This window comes from Lissotriton vulgaris, chromosome 11 (assembly GCF_964263255.1).
Source record: "Lissotriton vulgaris chromosome 11, aLisVul1.2, whole genome shotgun sequence".
NCBI classification, from domain to species: Eukaryota; Metazoa; Chordata; class Amphibia; order Caudata; family Salamandridae; genus Lissotriton; species Lissotriton vulgaris.
Window position 1 is genome coordinate 152,833,297 of NC_141699.1, and position 14,108 is coordinate 152,847,404.

Sequence of the window (14,108 nt, forward strand, 5' to 3'; positions counted from 1 at the left end):
ATATCAAAAAGAGAGGACAGGAAAAGTCACAAAAGTGCCAAGCCACATATTTCTTGCCTCTTCCTGCTTTTGTGCAAGACAGCCATTTCTCCCATAATTACATAGAGTACAGCCAGACCTGCAACACTCAATCGATGACAACCAACCAGACAGGCTGACGCACATAAGAAGTGGCTCTAAGGGCTAATCGCTTCCTACAGTGCAGAAGACCTCCATGGTCCTGTTCAGATGGAGGTTGCAGTGCAGATTTCTGCCTGCCTGGCACTGCCCAGAGCACCAAGGTAATGAAGCAGAAGACCTGGCATGATGACAAGCCACAAGAAAGAAGATCCCAAAAAGTACTTTAGTGTGTAAAAAGAGGACACTGCCATTTCCATGCCAGTGTGCCATTAAAATGCGTGCCTAATTATGGTGTATAGGGGGTCATTGTGTACCTGAGTGAAAAGTGAACTTTTCATATCACTTTTTGTTTATTTCCGTGTGTGCAGAAGCACTTGGAACATACAAGACCACATAAAACGTATAGGAGGAGGAAAACAGTATAACAAGGACATTTGTACTGCGAGAACAGGGAAAATAGATTACGTATATACAACAACAGGAAAAATACCGTGAAGAGTAGGACCAATTTGAGCATGACATGGAAACACTGCTGTGGTGACGTATCCCCATCTGGGTTGGCTAGATAGCTCAGCGAGTTAAACAGCACTGACTTGAATCTCTCTCATACCATTTTGAGGCATGCAAAATGAATGGCATTAAACTAAGTAATTGCAGCATCTGTTACTTATAGCGCCTGGAGATGCGAATACCTCAAAATGTAGAGCCAACTAGAAAAGTATTATGTTTATACATCAACAACTGAGCAAAAATGCTAATGTGCACTGTTATCTTAATCAATTACATTAACCCACTTTTAATCAAAACAAAAAAAACTTCTATGGTTGATTGCTAGATAGAATAAAAATCAACAGCAGCAATGAACTTCAGCCAACTCTACAGCTAAAAAGACATTTTGTTGAGCTTGTGTGGTTTGGCCTTTAAAAGGTCCACAAGTGTAAATAGTGCAAGCAGAGTGAGAGGCAGACTTGGGTCGCCAGACATCACACCTAAGGTGGGCTAGAAGGGTAATTCTGTGGCTTTTAAAGGACTTAACGAGTAAGTAGATGCAGCAAAAACCATCCTTCACATTATTCTGGTACTTCACTTTTTTCAGGTACAACCAATCCTTTTCAAAAGAAGGCCTCCTCCTGGGGAGTCCAAGAGCTGTTTGGGTTCCAGCAAAAGACGGGTTGTAGGTTCTTACACTGCACACACCTCTGAACTTGAGCCTCTAGGGACAAACAGCCACGGTTTCCACTACATGAAGTTTTGGTCACACCATAGTTCAATCCCTAGAATTCATGTCATGACTGCCCCACTGGGCTCTTCTCTACGAGCATACAGCATCACCAGGAGGCAACCAGCACTCTACCAATCAAACACACCGAGACGGGTTAGCAAGCATGACAGGCTGAAAAGAGGACAATGATTGGTCAGGAAAATCAACAGACTGTGTTGGAAAAGTGTAAAGGAAAAGAAAGTTAATAACATGAAACTCAAGATGTGGGCTTTCGGTCTCCTTTTTTAGAGGTGGCTAACATCACTTCAGTGATTAGGTTGCACAATATTAGTCTGGAAGGGCTGACAGCAGCAGCCGCTGATACATGACTTGCAACGGCAGAGCATATGTCACCACCACAGCTGGGTCCCACACAGCTTCCTCCGTCACACCATCACCAAGCTAAATCTATTCCGGAAACGCTCATGACCACAGTAGCAATGCACCCAGCTATAAGCTAGGTCAGTGAAAACTTCATCTTGCCCGTACGTTTTTAACTGATCTTTTGCAAGAGCGATGCACAAAATGAACCTGCTTAGCTAAAGAAATGCAAAAGGCACTTCAGCTGACAATAAATAGACATTTAAGAAGATTATCCCAGTTAGCTATAAGGAGACAAAGGTTACAACTGTCTGGTATGGAGAACAGTCCGCAGAAGGAAAGTTGGCTGGTTGACTTAAAGAAAGTGATCAAAGAAACCAGGTAACTTGACGCCGGCAAAACACCAGAGATCAATAACTACAATGGCTACACAATCATAAATTCACTGCACTCCATAGACACACGGGTTGAAAAAAAAAACAAATACGCACATGGTAGGCCAGAAACAACCTGGCAAACTGTAGAGCATGTCAGACAGAAAATATACAGACTCAGTCATTTCTACAGTATACTGTGGTCTGTGTTGTAAGTCCAACACAAAAAGTCCAGACGTGATGGAACATAGGAACCTAGCCAGCAAGTGATTATAGGACCACCCGATTTGGGTGTGCCTAAAAGAAAAGAAATATTTCTTTTGAGTCCCCTCACTCACCCAGGCATCCCTAGGTGGCACCAGAAGTAAAAAACTCAAAAGAGAAGCAGAGACAAAAGTGACTAGGGTATGTGCTCTAACCGGATCTGCGCTTGCTGGCGCGAAAAAAAAAAAAAGAATTGACGTCAGAGCGCATGGGTGGTGCCTAAGTAGTCTCAGTGACATCATCTCGGCACATACAACGCCAGTGATGGACGCGGAGCCGCACAACGCCACCTTCTGACGCGCAGGGGTACTACTGACGAAAAACTTTCCGGATCCAGTCTGACGCCTGGGGATATTCTAAGGTAAGGAATCTATCACTAACATGTCTCTTTCAGATCTTTATATTACAATCTGTTCAGTTTGTTTGCATGGCAACTGGTTTGCGACCTGACCTTTCCTGTTGCACTGGTAATGTTGTACTTGCATGCAGCAGTGCAAAATACTCATGCATAGTTGTAAAAACTCCAGCCTAATTAATATGTATGAGGCAGGAGCCTCTGGGATTCTAGTCACTATCTGAATGGAGCAATGGCGTATGATGGACAGCAACCTTTTTTCCCCCTATAGCTTTCAGTAAAGCAGATACGCCCCTTAATATATGAATTTGGAACGTTCCTGGTGTACTATGACACAGTACGCCGCCATGATGTGCAGTAGTGGGACACCAGCCCTCTCTTAGTCCGGTCAGTTTTCTTTACGGCACGACAGTAGGTTTGTGAGTTATTTTCTAATGTCCATAGAAAATCATGGAGGTCGACTGCCCAGAAACGTACCTATTTGTTAGTGAGTAATTCCCCATGAATACCAGTGCCACAGAGTTGTCCTGTTTAATCAATAAGTGATGATGGTCTTTGAATACCTTGTAGGACAACATTGCTTGGTCCCTTGCCATAGAGGATATTATTTGCCCCCTTTTTTTGATGACATGGTATGCCTCATTCTCTAAGCAAATTAGGCTAAGTGTTAAAACGTATGTGTTGTATCCTGTTTATATTTATATGCTGTATCCTGTTTAAATCCCTATGCCATTTTCCTCCCCTTGCTTTTCCCTGTGTGGTTCTGGTTCCTGGAATGTATGATGCGTGCTTGCATCATACATCTTGGGTTCCAGATTCCATGCCAACTGTATCTTCATAGATGTTTGTATCCTTGACTGATGTGCTGTGCTTCAATTGTACTAAGAATTAAATCACCTATTTAATTCATCTACCTGCCTCCTTGGATCTTTATATTGGCGACGAGGTACATCTTACAAATTCTGCCACCATCCCAGAAGCACAGGAGCAGAAATTTGAAGATTTTTATTTCGAACCTGGCGTTTTTTTTTTAAAAAAAAAAGTAAATCTATTTTTTTTTCACTTCTCCTTCAACGAGGATATCGTTCGGATCAATAACGTCGTATTTAAGAAGATTTACGACCAACGTGTCAAGAGTTACCATCCTCTACAACCTTCGGCATTTCACCAACGGAAAAAATAAAACTGAAGTACCACGAAGAAGGCATCGCTCCTACCTTGGTTTGTGGCGCCCATTTGGACTGTTCGAGTGATCCTACTCCGACGTATGGGTAATGCTGCTTTCTTGACTTATTGATTTTTGGGCTGTTTTTTGATTTCTATGTGGATTGCGCATACCACGCGCGAGACTGTGTCAGCCCGAGACTTCGACTGACGTGTGTTGTGTCCACGCGTCGATACGCAATGACGACTTAAGACGCACCTCTGTCATCGCGTCGTGCGTGCAAGCGCCATTTTGCGTACCCATAGCAACCGGACACACAGTGTTTCCGAAGACGCCGAGCAATTCATAACGCACGCCGAAGGTTATTAAACGACCATTCCTGGTAATTTACTATATTTTATACGCCGTCTGTCCAATTTATTTGGACTGAAAAACAAGAACAGGCTTTTAAGCAAATCAAGGAGGAAATTGTTAACGCTCCTACTCTAAAGTCCTTCTGTGTTAACAAAAAATGCATCATCACAGTCGATGCTAGCCTTTATGGCATTGGTAGTGTGCTAAGTCAATCGTCTGGCAAGGATGAGTGGTGTGTTGCCTTCTCCTCTAGGACTTTGTCTCCTACAGAGAGAAGGTATTCTGTCATTGAAAAGGAGCTTCTTGCCTGTATATGGGCTGTCGAACATTTCAGGAATTATGTGTGGGGTAATCGGTTCGTACTACGGACGGATCACAAACCTTTGGTTGGGATTTTGTCTCCAGGTGGTGGATGGAATTCCACAGCACGTATAGCTCGTTTGTCATCACGTCTCCAAGAGTATGATTTTGAGATTGTATATGTTCCTGGTAAATGCAATGTTACTGCGGATTTTCTTTCCAGGTTTCCTTGTGAGGATTCTCCCACAGTGGATAACGAAATTGATGTTGTCGCTTCTGTTGGGGATTGTGTCTCCAAGGAGTTTATTTCTTTATCTGAAGAAGAGTGGTTTACTGAACTTGGTAAGGATGTTATTTGTCAGCAACTTTTTGATTTTGTAAGGAATGGTTGGCCATCCTCTAAGAGTAGTTCACCAGAGGTAGCCCCTTTTTGTCAGGTTTCATCTGAAGTTGAAGAATTTTCTGGTCTGCTTTTCAAAGCTGGCAAGTTAATCCCGCCCCAATCTTTGCAAAGGAGAATTTTACTTCTTGCCCATCAGAGTCACATTGGCATGTCGTCAATGAAACGCCTTATTAGGGAAAGTTTTTGGTGGCCAGGGGTAGATAAAATGGTAGATAGGCTCGTAAGAGATTGTCCTCACTGTGTCAACAGTGATAAGATGCTTCATTTGACCTCAGCTCCTCTTAAGCCTGTACCTTGGCCTAACTTTCCCTGGCAGAAAGTTGGTTTAGATATTTCTGGCCCATTCAAACAGTTGCCATACAATGCTCGTTATGCTTTAGTACTTGTGGACTACCACTCCAAGTGGCCTGAGGTAAAGTTCGTTAGCACGGTATTTTCCCTCTCTATTATCCTGTTCCTTAAAGAAGTGTTTGCAAGGGAAGGGTACCCTGAGACTTGGGTTACTGACAATGGTGCTCAGTTTATTTCGGCTGATTTTGAGAAATTCCTTAGTAGTTGTGGTATTAAGCATTACACCACCTCTTTGTATGAACCTAGGGAAAACGGTCAGGTCGAACGATTTAATCGTGTCCTGAAGGATTGTTTAAATGGTGTGCAAGTTTCTGATGACGGATGGCTAGATGTTGTGAGGAAGAGGTTGTGGGCATATCGCATCACACCTCATTCTGTCACTGGCGTTAGTCCCTTCAAACTCCTTAAAGGAAGAGAACCTCCTTCTCACATTTGTCCCTGGTGGATTAAGAAACTGGATATAAATGATTCTGTTGTGGACCTTGCTGGTGTAGCCAAACGTGTTGAAGACAAACAACTGCACATGAAAACCTTATTTGATTCTAAAATGAAGACCAGAGATAATGATTTTGTTGTGGGGGAATGGGTGCGTATTAAAAAACCTGGTTTCCTTGTTAAGGGTTTTTCTAAGTTTTTTCCTCCCATCAAAATTGTCAAGGTCTTTAAAAACAGTGTAGTCACGCAGGATGGTAGAGTCTGGAATGTCCGGAGGGTTGCCAAGTATGTCAATGTGGAAGAGTTTCGCAGCTCTTCTTCTTCCTCTTCTGATCTTAGTGTTGGTAGATCTGACGTTGTTCACAATGAATCTTCTGTTGCTTCTAGAGTTAAAACTTGCAATAGACAAAGAAATGTTCCTTCTAGATATTTGGTTTAGTGCCTTTGTCATTGCAATGTTTTACTCCGCTTTATTTTTTTTAAGGGGTATGATGTGTTGTATCCTGTTTATATTTATATGCTGTATCCTGTTTAAATCCCTATGCCATTTTCCTCCCCTTGCTTTTCCCTGTGTGGTTCTGGTTCCTGGAATGTATGATGCGTGCTTGCATCATACATCTTGGGTTCCAGATTCCATGCCAACTGTATCTTCATAGATGTTTGTATCCTTGACTGATGTGCTGTGCTTCAATTGTACTAAGAATTAAATCACCTATTTAATTCATCTACCTGCCTCCTTGGATCTTTATAGTATGTACATTGATAGTCTGTGTCTACCACCTTATAAATACACCACTCATCACACCTTTCTTTTAAATAGGGTGCAGCAATTCCTTTTGTACTGATGAAGCCTTGATCCTAAACCCTCTTTAAGTGAGTCAAAACGTTGACATCTAAATACTTTAATGTTTGATTAATTACAATGATGAATGGCCACAAACATTGAGTTAATGCTTGCCAATGTACATTTAGTTATCATCAATGTATACCAAGCTTTTGTTTGTTTCCCGGACTGTCTTTTGTCCTATGGCCGCTTCACAAGCACTGCACTGTTATAACTCGCCATTAGGGACACACTCCTGTGATTCATGATATTGTGTTTAAAAAAATAGACCCAGTCTATTCATAATATTGGTGTGTACTTGTTTTCATCTTGTAATTAAGATGTGTACAATTTTCTTCCCATCCCATTGATTAGGTCCACGTAGAACAATTTTGTTTTAGCCTATTATTGAGTTACAATTTGTTGTATATTTGCTTCCAACAGAATCAGGATATCTTTAACATAACACAGGCCCAGATTCTGAAGATTACCGAGTGTACCAAGTGCATTTAAGTATGCGTTGGGTGAAGGACCTTGAATAGGAATGCAGATCTCTATGGCGACTGTTTGTCCGTGCCAGTTGCAGGCGTAGGGGTGAGCACAGGAGACGTTGTACCTTGGGTACAAGTTCAACTTTGTGAATGCTTTACCACTCCCTTTAAGGTCTTGTTAACAGATAAATGGCATGCAACCAAAATTAGGGTTTCAAACCACTGATACATTGCACCCCGACTCGCAGTGGAGAGAGGCACGGCCATTAAAAGCCAACAAGACTGCTGACCCAAAAAGTACCGTTTGTACACCACAACAACGAATTGGTGTTCACCAATCTTAGAAGTTTGCAATTCCTAGAATTTACAACATAAAAAAAAGTTTTATACGTCAGGCCCTTAGTTTCAATTTGCCGGAAGATTTTGGGACGCACAGGAGTGTGGTCAGAAACCAGTATGAATGATTTGATCCCATCGCACCAGGTACTTGCTACCGGACTCCCCCCCCCCCCCCCCCCCACTGCCCCCCCCCCTTCCGCTTAGCTCAGAGTTTGCCTCACTCTGTCAATAATTAGAAGGCAAAATCCAGAGGTTATGCATTGGATATGCTGTATAGCACAGTGGTGGCAGCGGTGAAGCAGATTGTCAAAGGATTGGATTTACAGCTCCCATAGGGCAACATTTGCAGCTTAAGTGAATTTGCATTTCGAGCACTTTGCTCTAGATTTCTACCATTCGTTTCTGAAGATTATCTTAAGCCCCCAGAAAGGAGCACATGCAACAGCTGCTGTAACATATCAAAAAGAGAGGCCAGGAAAAGTCACAAAAGTGCCAAGCAACATATTTCTTGCCTCTTCCTGCTTTTGTGCAAGACAGCCATTTCTCCCATAATTACATAGAGCACAGCCAGACCTGCAACACTCAATCTTTGACAACCAACCAGACAGGCTAACGCACATAAGAAGTGGCTCTAAGGGCTAATCTCTTCCTACAGTGCAGAAGACCTCCATGGTCCTGTTCAGATAGAGGTTGCAGGGCAGATTTCTGCCTGCCAGGCACTGCCCAGAGCACCAAGGTAATGAAGCAGAAGACCTGGCATGAAGACAAGCCACAAGAAAGAAGATCCCAAAAAGTACTTTAGTGTGTAAAAAGAGGACACTGCCATTTCCATGCCAGTGTGCCATTAAAATGCGTGCCTAATTATGGTGTATAGGGGGTCATTGTGTACCTGAGTGAAAAGTGAACTTTTAATATCACTTTTTGTTTATTTCCGTGTGTGCAGAAGCACTTGGACCATACAAGACGGATATATGACGTTACCACGCGTACTTTTAGCACGCATACCATTACCACGAATTTTTTACAACGCAGGTCATGTTACAACGGATTCCCTTACAACGCAATATACTACAACGCACATACTATTACAACGCATACCATTACAACGTAAGTATAAATATATTTTTAAAAATTATTTATGTAATATTTTATTTAATTATTCATTATTATATTTTAAATAATTATTTTTGTAATATTTAATTTAATTATTCATTATTTAATCATTAAATAATTATATTTATGAAATTAATTTTAATTGTAATATTTGTAAATATATATTAAAAATACCCCTGTACCCCAAAACCCAAACCCAGCCCTAAAACCTAAAAATACCCCTGTATCCCAAAACCCATACCCAGCCCTAAAACCTAAAAATACCCCTGTACCCCAAAACCCATACCCAGCCCTAAAACCTAAAAATACCCCTGTACCCCAAAACCCATACCCAGCCCTAAAACCTAAAAATACCCCTGTACCCCAAAACCCATACCCAGCCCTAAAACCTAAAAATACCCCTGTACCCCAAAACCCAAACCCAGCCCTAAAACCTAAAAATACCCCTGTACCCCAAAACCCATACCCAGCCCTAAAACCTAAAAATACCCCTGTACCCCAAAACCCATACCCAGCCCTAAAACCTATAAATACCCCTGTACCTCAAAACCCATACCCAGCCCTAAAACCTAAAAATACCCCTGTACCCCAAAACCCATACCCAGCCCTAAAACCTAAAAATACCCCTGTACCCCAAAACCCATACTCAGCCCTAAAACCTAAAAATACCCCTGTACCCCAAAACCCATACCCAGCCCTAAAACAAAAATACCCCTGTACCCCAAAACCCATACCCAGCCCTAAAACCTAAAAATAGCCCTGTACCCCAAAACCCAAACCCAGCCCTAAAACCTACAAATACCCCTGTACCCCAAAACCCAAACCTGAAGCCTAAAAATACCCCTGTACCCCAAAACCCATACCCAGCCCTAAAACCTAAAAATACCCCTGTACCCCAAAACCCATACCCAGCCCTAAAACATAAAAATACCCCTGTACCCCAAAACCCATACCCAGCCATAAAACCTAAAAATACCCCTGTACCCCAAAACCCATACCCAGCCCTAAAACCTAAAAATACCCCTGTACCCCAAAACCCATACCCAGCCCTAAAACCTAAAAATACCCCTGTACCCCAAAACCCAAACCCAGCCCTAAAACCTAAAAATACCCCTGTACCCCAAAACCCAAACCCAGCCCTGAAACCTAAAAATACCCCTGTACCCCAAAACCCAAACCCAATACCCCAAAACTTACCTTTAAACTTACCTAAACTTACGATGTAATGGTATGCGTTGTAATAGTACCTGCGTTGTAAAAAAATGCGTGGTAAAGGTATCCGTGGTAATGGATCCTGCGTGGTAATGGATCTGCGGTAACGGTACTGCGTGCTAAATAATCCGTGGTAACAGTTACATACCATACAAGACCACAGAAAACGTATAGGAGGAAAACAGTATGACAAGAACATTTGTACTGCGAGAACAGGGAAAATAGATAACGTATATACAACAACAGGAACAATACCATGAAGAGTAGGAACAATAGGAGCATGACATGGAAACACTGCTGTGGTGACGTATCCCCATCTGGGTTGGCTAGATAGCTCAGCGAGTTAAACAGCACTGACTTGAATCTCTCTCATACCATTTTGAGGCATGCAAAATGAATGGCATTAAACTAAGTAATTGCAACATCTGTTACTTATAGCGCCTGGAGATGCGAATACCTCAAAATGTAGAGCCAATTAGAAAAGTATTATGTTTACACATCAACAACTGAGCAAAAATGCTAATGTGCACTGTTATCTTAATCAATTAAATTTACCCACTTTTAATCAAAACAAAAAAAACTTCTATGGTTGATTGCTAGATAGAATAAAAATCAACAGCAGCAATGAACTTCAGCCAACTCTACAGCTAAAAAGAAATTTTGTTGAGCTTGTGTGGTTTGGCCTTTAAAAGGTCCACAAGTGTAAATAGTGCAAGCAGAGTGAGAGGCAGACTTGGGTCGCCAGACATCACACCTAAGGTGGGCTAGAAGGGTAATTCTGTGGCTTTTAAAGGACTTAAAGAGTAAGAAGATGCAGCAAAAATCATCCTTCACATTATTCTGGTACTTCACTTTTTTCAGGTACAACCAATCCTTTTCAAAAGAAGGCCTCCTCCTGGGGAGTCCAAGAGCTGTTTGGGTTCCAGCAAAAGACGGGTTGTAGGTTCTTACACTGCACACACCTCTGAACTTGAGCCTCTAGGGACAAACAGCCACGGTTTCCACTACATGAAGTTTTGGTCACACCATAGTTCAATCCCTAGAATTCATGTCATGACTGCCCCACTGGGCTCTTCTCTACGAGCATACAGCATCACCAGGAGGCAACCAGCACTCTACCAATCAAACACACCGAGACGGGTTAGCAAGCATGACAGGCTGAAAAGAGGACAATGATTGGTCAGGAAAATCAACAGACCGTGTTGGAGAAGTGTAAAGGAAAAGAAAGTTAATAACATGAAACTCAAGATGTGGGCTTTCGGTCTACTTTTTTTGGGGTGGCTAACATCACTTCACTGATTAGGTTGCACAATATTAGTCTGGAACGGCTGACAGCAGCAGCCGCTGATACATGACTTGCAACGGCAGAGCATATGTCACCACCACAGCTGGGTCCCACACAGCTTCCTCCGCCACACCATCACCAACCTAAATCTATTCAGGAAACGCGCATGACCACAGTAGCAATGCACCCAGCTATAAGCTATGTCAGTGAAATCTTCATCCTGCCCGTACATTTTTAACTGATCTTTTGCAAGAGCGATGCACAAAATGAACCTGCTTAGCTAAAGAAATGCAAAAGGCACTTCAGCTGACAATAAATAGACATTTAAGAAGATTTTCCCAGTTAGCAATAAGGAGACAACTGTCTGGTATGGAGAACAGTCCGCAGAAGGAAAGTTGGCTGGTTGACTTAAACAAAGTGATCAAAGAAACCAGGTAACTTGAAGCCGGCAAAACGCCAGAGATCAATAACTACAATGTGCTACACAAACATAAATTCATGGCACTCCATAGACACACGGGTTGAAAAAAAAAACATACGCAAATGGTAGGCCAGAAACAACCTGACAAACTGTAGAGCATGTCAGACAGAAAATATACAGACTCAGTCATTTCTACAGTATACAGTGGTCTGTGTTGTAAGTCCAACACAAAAAGTACATACGTGATGGAACATAGGAACCTAGCCAGCAAGTGATTATATGACCACCCGATTTGGGTGTGCCTAAAAGAAAAGAAAAGACAAATTTATTTTGAGTCCCCTCACTCACCCAGGGTTGCCCCTAGGTGAAATGCTTTATCATTGGGGCCATCCCAAGCATCTACTGCTTGGGGCGTGCTGCGACTTGCTAAGGAGACGTTGGAGCATTGGATTGTGAATCTATGTGTAGTGCAGTGTTAGGGTGGGAGTGGTGTATTGTGCTAGTTTTAAAATTACCTAACCAGTAAGCCTATAATTTATTCCTGCTTCTAGTTGGTAGGATAAAAAAGGAGTTGGTTAAAAGGAAAAATTAACTGTTATTTGGTTAATTGTCCCTAGTAATCCGTCAACATGTTTCAAGGTGTCCTCTACACCTTTTCTTCAGGACAACAAGGGGACCAGCCACATGTGTACCACTCCGGTGAATGAACCTAAATTAAGGTGAAAATGAAAACAAAATTCATGGCCTCAATGATGAAGCATGTCACCTAGGGGCAACCCTGGGTGAGTGAGGGGACTCAAGACAATACATTTTTCTTTTCGTTTATTTTAGGCACACCCAAATCGGGTGGTCCTATAATCACTTGCCGGCTTTGTTCCTATGTTCCATCACGTCTGGACTTTTTGTGTTGTACTGTATAATATAGGAGGCCAAACCTAGCTAATCCCTCCTATTCCCCCCTTTTTTTATCTGTGTTGTATGTCACCACGATGCATGCCTTAGCCTTCCGTGGAAACATATGGAGTAACCATTAGATCTCAAAGCAGCTAATTATAGTATAAGGTAAAGTCACAGTAGGCCAAGTTCTATATTATAGAACCAGAAAAGAAAAAAGGGTCCTACGACCTTCTCATATTAAATAAACTAAAGGGATTTAATATCACAATGTACTTTTCCATGTGGAGCTCTGCTGGTGGTGCAATAAACGACAAATTCAAGTTTTGGAGCACTGAGATGGTGTTTTTTCTTCCTTAATTTGGAGGGGTGTTTTGCTAGCGAGAGAGACAGATACTACACATGGACAAGAAATCTGACAATGTCAGTAAGGAGGCTGCAGCAGTGATACAGTTTGATAGGAACAACGGTTCTCTAATCTGATACTGCATACTGCCTATGCATTCTTAATACAATACTCATCTGTGACACTTCGCCATCCTTTATAGCGCATTCAGGTACCACTAAACTAAAATGATTCAAAATAAATTTAAAGAAGGAACACTGCCTAGAGTCTGCAGGCAACAAAACATATGAAGTTGACAGGCAAACCTCAGTGGGTCAGCTCAAGCACGAGTGAAGGAAATTGAAGGCAGAATCAGTCTGTTCATCTGCAAGTAGCAGTGCCCTTATTATGTAGCGGTTAAAAAATCCAGCTGTATTTTACACGTGCAAATTATATATTTTACCATTTTGGGGGAATTGTGAGCCTGCTTTAGGTTGTAAACACTGGGCAAAAAATAGTAAGACTAAGCTAAGTTCCTCAAGTTTGCCCAGCACAACTATCTGTCACAATATATGTTGTATTCTTGTCACTTATCTGAAGCAATTGAGATACATTGGATTCTTCAAAAGTCACTCACATCACTGGTGTTTTTGTAAAGTCAGGCAGAGCAAACAGACTGAAAGAAAGAGGCTAGTGTAGAATGTTCCCAGCATACAGATCAGGAACATGGCTAGCTCAAACCTGAAGAATCGCATAAGTACATCAGCCGTCAATTGAACCTAAAGACAAACCTTCTCAAATAGGCTTTTCCTGCTCACTTTTATGTCACCAGGACCGCCCTCGTATACAAGAAGAAACTTGATCCCTACAAAAGAAACTTCTCAAAACCCCAGTTGATGCCATCAAACAAGGGGACATTCTAGAACATCTATATTTAGTGATTCTTAGAGATGCAGGGCTTAGTAAAATACTGATTGTCTTTTCTTTTCTTACACAGGGTGACCCCCTCTCTTTAAGCCTCGGGACCAAACTCTACTTTTGTGGACATATACAACACAGGAATGTCGCTTCTGGAGTCACAGTTGCCTAGTTAGGTAGAGGTGGGGAGTTAAAAAGGAGAACATGGGGATGGTGGGGGATGCAAACATGCCATGAAAGGTTTATACACACATTGACTTAAAACACAGGCGCACAACTTAAGTCCCAGGAGCCAGATTTTCACAATGGAAACAAGTTCCATCGTAAATTTATCGTAGTTGGCTTTCCTGAAAGTATAAATAGATCAGGCCGTTCTGGATATACTTTGGTTTACGTTTACAATTCACAGCATCGATGTAAAAAAAGATATTAGTTGATGGGAGAGCAAGTCAAAACACTAAAAAGTAAACAGGTGGGAGTAAACAAAGACTGCATAACACAGATATATCTCATATTTAGGATCAATAAGGGTATAAGGCACTACTACACAAAACAGATCCCCTCAAGCATAGCAGACACTGTAA

General features: G+C 41.9%; 1 protein-coding gene across 2 annotated transcripts in view; it reads right to left on the reverse strand.

The window, feature by feature from the left end:
- TMEM120B (transmembrane protein 120B) overlaps positions 1-14,108 on the reverse strand; it is a 119,859-nt gene that overhangs the window by 27,597 nt on the left and 78,154 nt on the right. The gene's annotated exons all lie outside the window — the stretch shown is intronic.